Genomic DNA, 9190 nt, shown 5'->3' with positions numbered 1-9190 from the left:
ATAGGTAGGTAAGGTCGTCATAAGCATTCCAGTTAATCTAAAGGTTCGACTTCACTCCTTATAATATATGATTCCAAAATATAGGTAAAGTAAATCTTATCTTATTGTAACATTCAAGATCTTACATGGTTCGCCTTACTCGTTATCATATAACTTTCCTAATATAGGTACGCCTTCACCTCCTTATCATAAATCATTGTAAGTCTTATATGATATACCATGTGGCCATGTACTTCTGTTTTAGGTACATCTCATGGAGAACGAACAACATGCAAGTTAAAGATGGCCGCTGCGTACTTTCTGTTTTTCTGGGTTCGGTTCCGATATCAATCCCCTAATATAGGTTTTTCGTTTAGATTTGTATTCAAGTAAGTTTCAGGTCTCCGTTCTCATATGATAGTGGAATGTTACACATGGGGATTCCAAGATTGGAAGTGGGGGAACTTATACATGATCCCTAATATAGGTAAGTAAATCTTATATGATAGTGGGAATGTTACATGGAGAACAAAAAGAACGATATATTTTTGACCATATTTATTGTAAGTTAATACATGATCCCTAATATATGTAAGTAAGTCTTATATGATAGTCTGAATTCATTGATGTTACATGGAGAACACGAAGTTAATGTATGATCCCTAATATAGGTAGTAAATCTTATATGATAGTGGTGTTCCAAATGTAACATGGTTGTCTTCTAGAAACACATCACGTCCTAAGTAAATACATGATCCCTAATATAGTTACAGTAAGTAAAAATCTTATATGATAGTGGAATGTTACATGGAGAACACTTAAGTTAATACATGATCCCTAATATAGGTAAGTAAAATCTTATAAGTGATAGTGGAATTATTTTTTTTATTGACCCTAATTGGAGGAACTTAAGTTGAATACTTGGAGAACACGATGATCCCTAATATAGGTAAGTAAGTCTTAATGATAGGTAATTGTAAGTCTTATAGGTATATGATAGTGGGAATGGAATGTTACATGGAAGAATCGTGTATATTATAGTTAATACATGATCCCTAAAATAGGTAAGTAAGTCTTATATGATAGTGGAAATGTTACATGGAGAACACTTAAGTTAATACATGATCCCTAATATAGGTAAGTAAGTAAATATATATGATAGTGGAATGTTACATGGAGAAACTTAAGTTAATACATGTTCCCTAATATAGGTAAGTAAGTCTTATATGATAGTGGAATGTTACATGGATTATGGAGAACACTGAAGTTAATGTATGATGATCCCTAATATAGGTAAGTAAGTCTTATATGATAGTGGAATGTTACATGGAGAACTTAAGTTAATACAAATGATTCCCAAATAAAGGTAAGTAAGTACTATTATAAGATAGATGGAATGTTACATGGAGAACTTAAGTTAATATCATGATCCCTAATATAGGTAAGTAAGTCTTATATGATAGTGGAATGTTACATGGAGAACTTAAGTTAGATACATGATATGTTACCCTAATATAGGTAAGTAAATCTTATATGATAGTGGAATGTTACATGGGAGAACTCAAGTTAATACATGATCCCCTAATATAGGTAAGTAAATCTTATATGATAGTGGAATGTTACATGGAGAACACGAAGTTAATGTATGATCCCTAATATAGGTAAGTAAATCTTATATGATAGTGGAATGTTACATGGAGAACTCGAAGTAAATGTATGATCCCTAATATAGGTAAGTAAGTCTTATATGATAGTGGAATGTTACATGGAGAACACACGAAGTTAATACATGATCCCTAATATAGGTAAGTAAATCTTATATGATAGTGGAATGTTACATGGAGAACTTAAGTTAATACATGATCCCTAATATAGGTAAGTAAGTCTTATATGATAGTGGAATGTTACATGGAGAACTTAAGTTAATACATGATCCCTAATATAGGTAAGTAAGTCTTATATGATAGTGGAATGTTACATGGAGAACTTAAGTTAATACATGATCCCTAATATAGGTAAGTAAGTCTTATATGATAGTGGAATGTTACATGGAGAACTTAAGTTAATACATGATCCCTAATATAGTTAAGTAAGTCTTTATATGATAGTGGAAAGTTTTACATGGAGGAATGTTACATGGGGAAACTTTAGTTAATACATGATCCCTAATATAGGTAAGTAAGTCTTATATGATAGTGGAATGTTACATGGAGAACTTAAGTTAATACATGATCCCTAATATAGGTAAGTAAGTCTTATATGATAGTGGAATGTTACATGGAGAACTTAAGTTAATACATGATCCCTAATATAGGTAAGTAAATCTTATATGATAGTGGAATGTTACATGGAGAACTTAAGTTAATACATGATCCCTAATATATAAGTAAGTCTTATATGATAGTGGAATGTAACATGGAGAACTTTAAGTTAATACATGATCCCTAATATAGGTAAGTAAGTCTTATATGATAGTGGAATGTTACATGGAGAACTTAAGTTAATACATGATCCCTAATATAGGTAAGTAAGTCTTATATGATAGTGGAATGTTACATGGAGAACTTAAGTTAATACATGATCCCTAATATAGGTAAGTAAGTCTTATATGATAGTGGAATGTTACATGGAGAACACGAAGTTAATGTATGATCCCTAATATAGGTAAGTAAATCTTATATGATAGTGGAATGTTACATGGGGAACTTAAGTTAATACATGATCCCTAATATAGGTAAGTAAGTCTTTATATGATAGTGGAATGTTACATGGAGAACTTAAGTTAATACATGATCCCTAATATAGGTAAGTAAGTCTTATATGATAGTGGAATGTTACATGGAGAACTTAAGTTAATACATGATCCCTAATATAGGTAAGTAAGTCTTATATGATAGTGGAATGTTACATGGAGAACTTAAGTTAATACATGATCCCTAATATAGGTAAGTAAGTCTTATATGATAGTGGAATGTTACATGGAGAACTTAAGTTAATACATGATCCCTAATATAGGTAAGTAAGTCTTATATGATAGTGGAATGTTACATGGATGAACTTAAGTTAATACATGATCCCTAATATAGGTAAGTAAGTCTTATATGATAGTGGAATGTTACATGGAGAACTTAAGTTAATACATGATCCCTAATATAGGTAAGTAAGTCTTATATGATAGTGGAATGTTACATGGAGAACTTAAGTTAATACATGATCCCTAATATAGGTAAGTAAGTCTTATATGATAGTGGAATGTTACATGGAGAACTTAAGTTAATACATGATCCCTAATATAGGTAAGTAAGTCTTATATGACAGTGGAATGTTACATGGAGAACTTAAGTTAATACATGATCCCTAATATAGGTAAGTAAGTCTTATATGATAGTGGAATGTTACATGGAGAACTTAAGTTAATACATGATCCCTAATATATGTAAGTAAGTTCTTATATGATAGTGGAATGTTACATGGAGAACTTAAGTTAATACATGATCCCTAATATAGGTAAGTAAGTCTTATATGATAGTGGAATGTTACATGGAGAACTTAAGTTAATACATGATCCCTAATATAGGTAAGTAAATCTTATATGATAGTGGAATGTTACATGGAGAACACGAAGTTAATGTATGATCCCTAATATAGGTAAGTAATAAGTCTTATATGATGATAGTGGAATGTTACATGGAGAACTTAAGTTGATACATGATCCCTAATATAGGTAAGTAAGTCTTATATGACAGTGGAATGTTACATGGAGAACTTAAGTTGATACATGATCCCTAATATAGGTAAGTAAGTCTTATATGATAGTGGAATGTTACATGGAGAACTTAAGTTGATACATGATCCCTAATATAGGTAAGTAAGTCTTATATGATAGTGGAATGTTACATGGAGAACTTAAGTTGATACATGATCCCTAATATAGGTAAGTAAGTCTTATATGATAGTGGAATGTTACATGGAGAACTGAAGTTAATGTATGATCCCTAATATAGGTAAGTAAGTCTTATATGATAGTGGAATGTTACATGGAGAACTTAAGTTAATACATGATCCCTAATATAGGTAAGTAAGTCTTATATGATAGTGGAATGTTACATGGAGAACTTAAGTTAATACATGATCCCTAATATAGGTAAGTAAGTCTTATATGATAGTGGAATGTTACATGGAGAACTTAAGTTAATACATGATCCCTAATATATGTAAGTAAGTCTTATATGATAGTGGAATGTTACATGGAGAACACGAAGTTAATAAATGATCCCTAATATAGGTAAGTAAGTCTTATATGATAGTGGAATGTTACATGGAGAACTTAAGTTAATACATGATCCCTAATATAGGTAAGTAAGTCTTATAGATATGATAGTGGAATGTTACATGGAGAACTTAAGTTAATACATGATCCCTAATATATGTAAGTAAGTCTTATATGATAGTGGAATGTTACATGGAGAACTTAAGTTAATACATGATCCCTAATATAGGTAAGTAAGTCTTATATGATAGTGGAATGTTACATGGAGAACTTAAGTTAATACATGATCCCTAATATAGGTAAGTAAGTCTTATATGATAGTGGAATGTTACATGGAGAACACGAAGTTAATACATGATCCCTAATATAGGTAAGTAAGTCTTATATGATAGTGGAATGTTACATGGAGAACTTAAGTTAATACATGATCCCTAATATAGGTAAGTAAGTCTTATATGATAGTGGAATGTTACATGGAGAACTTAAGTTAATACATGATCCCTAATATAGGTAAGTAAGTCTTATATGATAGTGGAATGTTACATGGAGAACTTAAGTTAATACATGATCCCTAATATATGTAAGTAAGTCTTATATGATAGTGGAATGTTACATGGAGAACTTAAGTTTAATACATGATCCCTAATATATGTAAGTAAATCTTATATGATAGTGGAATGTTACATGGAGAACTTAAGTAATACATGATCCCTAATATAGGTAAGTAAGTCTTATATGACAGTGGAATGTTACATGGAGAACTTAAGTTAATACATGATCCCTAATATAGGTAAGTAAGTCTTATATGATAGTGGAATGTTACATGGAGAACTTAAGTTAATACATGATCCCTAATATAGGTAAGTAAGTCTTATATGATAGTGGAATGTTACATGGAGAACTTAAGTTGATACATGATCCCTAATATAGGTAAGTAAATCTTATATGATAGTGGAATGTTACATGGAGAACTTAAGTTAATACATGATCCCTAATATAGGTAAGTAAGTCTTATATGATAGTGGAATGTTACATGGAGAACTTAAGTTAATACATGATCCCTAATATAGGTAAGTAAGTCTTATATGACAGTGGAATGTTACATGGAGAACTTAAGTTAATACATGATCCCTAATATAGGTAAGTAAGTCTTATATGATAGTGGAATGTTACAATGGAGAACTTAAGTTAATACATGATCCCTAATATAGGTAAGTAAGTCTTATATGAAGTAGTGGAATGTTACATGGAGAACTTAAGTTTAATACATGATCCCTAATATAGGTAAGTAAGTCTTATATGATAGTGGAATGTTACATGGAGAACTTAAGTTAATACATGATCCCTAATATAGGTAAGTAAGTCTTATATGATAGTGGAATGTTACATGGAGAACACGAAGTTAATACATGATCCCTAATATAGGTAAGTAAGTCTTATATGATAGTGGAATGTTACATGGAGAACTTAAGTTAATACATGATCCCTAATATAGGTAAGTAAGTCTTATATGATAGTGGAATGTTACATGGAGAACTTAAGTTAATACATGATCCCTAATATAGGTAAGTAAGTCTTATATGATAGTGGAATGTTACATGGAGAACTTAAGTAAATACATGATCCCTAATATAGGTAAGTAAGTCTTATATGATAGTGGAATGTTACATGGAGAACTTAAGTTAATACATGATCCCTAATATAGGTAAGTAAGTCTTATATGATAGTGGAATGTTACATGGAGAACTTAAGTTAATACATGATCCCTAATATAGGTAAGTAAATCTTATATGATAGTGGAATGTTACATGGGGAACTTAAGTTAATACATGATCCCTAATATAGGTAAGTAAGTCTTATATGATAGTGGAATGTTACATGGAGAACTTAAGTTAATACATGATCCCTAATATAGGTAAGTAAGTCTTATATGATAGTGGAATGTTACATGGAGAACTTAAGTTAATACATGATCCCTAATATAGGTAAGTAAGTCTTATATGATAGTGGAATGTTACATGGAGAACATTAAGTTAATAAGTATGATCCCTAATATAGGTAAGTAAATCTTATATGATAGTGGAATGTTACATGGAGAACTTAAGTTGATAACATGATCCCTAATATAGGTAAGTAAGTCTTATATGACAGTGGAATGTTACATGGAGAACTTAAGTTAATACATGATCCCTAATATAGGTAAGTAAGTCTTATATGATAGTGGAATGTTACATGGAGAACTTAAGTTAATACATGATCCCTAATATATGTAAGTAAGTCTTATATGATAGTGGAATGTTACATGGAGAACTTAAGTTAATACATGATCCCTAATATATGTAAGTAAGTCTTATATGATAGTGGAATGTTACATGGAGAACTTAAGTTGAATACATGATCCCTAATATAGGTAAGTAAGTCTTATATGATAGTGGAATGTTACATGGAGAACATGGAAGAACACGAAGTTAATACATGATCCCCTAATATAGGTAAGTAAGTCTTATATGATAGTGGAATGTTACATGGAGAACTGGAAGTTAATACATGATCCCTAATATATGTAAGTAACGTCTTATATGATAGTGGAATGTTATGATCCCTAATGGAAGAACTTAAGTTAATACATGATCCCTAATATAGGTAAGTAAGTCTTATATGATAGTGGAATGTTACATGGAGAACTTAAGTTAATACATGATCCCTTAATATATGTAAGTAAGTCTTATATGATAGTGGAATGTTACATGGAGAACTTAAGTTAATACATGATCCCTAATATAGGTAAGTAAGTCTTATATGACAGTGGAATGTTACATGGAGAACTTAAGTAAATACATGATCCCTAATATAGGTAAGTAAGTCTTTATATGATAGTGGGAAATGTTACATGGGGAACTTAAGTTAAATACATGATCCCTAATATAGGTAAGTAAGTCTTATATGATAGTGGAATGTTACATGGAGAACTTAAGTTAAATACATGATCCCTAATATAGGTAAGTAAGTCTTATATGATAGTGGAATGTTACATGGAGAACTTAAGTTAATACATGATCCCTAATATATTGTAAGTAAGTCTTATATGATAGTGGAATGTTACATGGAGAACTTAAGTTGATACATGATCCCTAATATAGGTAAGTAAATCTTATATGATAGTGGAATGTTACATGGAGAACTTAAGTTAATACATGATCCCTAATATAGGTAAGTAAGTCTTATATGATAGTGGAATGTTACATGGAGAACTTAAGTAAATACATGATCCCTAATATAGGTAAGTAAGTCTTATATGATAGTGGAATGTTACATGGAGAACTTAAGTTGATACATGATCCCTAATATAGGTAAGTAAGTCTTATATGATAGTGGAATGTTACATGGAGAACTTAAGTTAATACATGATCCCTAATATAGGTAAGTAAATCTTATATGATAGTGGAATGTTACATGGAAGAACTTAAGTTAATACATGATCCCTAATATAGGTAAGTAAGTCTTATATGATAGTGGAATGTTACATGGAGAACTTAAGTAAATACATGATCCCTAATATAGGTAAGTAAATCTTATATGATAGTGGAATGTTACATGGAGAACCACAACTTAATGTAATTAAAAAAAATTAAATTAACGAATTTTGATAAAAATCATATTAAATTATCTCAAATTGTCATACCAATCCAAAGACAACATGACAACAATGCTAAGACATGGTGCAAAGTGAAATAGTTGAATTGCAGTATGATTCCATCACTGCAAAACAATACATGTGTAAACTCTGTGTACACTTCCGGTCATGGATATTTCTGTGTTACCAAATATGACAGATTCCTACATGGAAAAACACTAAACACAAAAGTTCGTAAACGTAGTTATGTGCACGAACGATTTGTAGATTCTGACGGATGTCGGTTTGTAATTATTCTCCTAATTTTTGTACATATTGCATGACTTAACACAAAATAAGTTTAATGGTTAGTACTTTTTGTAATTGATGGCAAGTGGTTGATTATTTAAACTGTTTGATGTAGGTACGGCCTGGGAGAACTGGTGTGTTATTGGGGCCATGGTTGCCAGTATACCTGTTATTGGGGCCATGGTTGCCAGTATACCTGTACTGTGTACGTTCAAAGAACACTACAACCGATTAGAAGTAGACGAGAATGCTGAAAATCAAACATAATCGTCTAAGGAAAAGAAGATTACGAAAGTTAAACTGTATACAAAATTAATTAGTTAATGAACCCGAGGTCGACTGGTTAGAAGACTATCACCCTCGATACTCCAGGTGTTCCGACCACTTACAATTTCTACACCCTTGGACTAGGCCTATCTCATAGTAAGACTGGAGGCAACAGATCGAGAACAGGTAATTTAGCCATTTGATGCACATCAAAAGAGCCGTAAAACGGTAGTGAGGTTGACTGTGAAGTTGGGTGTCAATCTTTCTGTAGTCTTCAAAGGAATTTTTTGCTGGTCTGTGATTGGTTCAGATTGTTTCCTCTGAGCTGCCTTCATTTTTACCATGCGATAGTCCAGGGAGGTAGAGATCGTAAGTGATCAGAACCCCTGGAGTATCGAGGATGGAAGACGATTAGATAAAAATACAGACTATTATTCTCAGTAAAATTGGTATACATAATGTATTTTTCGTAGGCTGACTGTGATATTATGTTGTGCCGAATCGACCAAAACTAAACTTTCTGGCTGATTTTTAGTGCAATAATCAAGGAATTTGAACGTTGCGCCCTTTAATACACAGCGTGTGATATAAATTTATTTACCTCAATGTTGTATCCTGCTGACTGGTGGTATAATCGGATATAACACAATCGTCCCCCCCACGACCTGTGTATATCCGGATATATCACAATTCGTCCCCACGGACTCGTGATATAACGGATATTAACGACAATCGCTCACATGCACTGGAGA

This window comes from Argopecten irradians, chromosome 7 (genome assembly GCF_041381155.1).
Source record: "Argopecten irradians isolate NY chromosome 7, Ai_NY, whole genome shotgun sequence".
Lineage (NCBI taxonomy): Eukaryota > Metazoa > Mollusca > Bivalvia > Pectinida > Pectinidae > Argopecten > Argopecten irradians.
Note: the sequence above shows the minus strand (reverse complement) of the source record.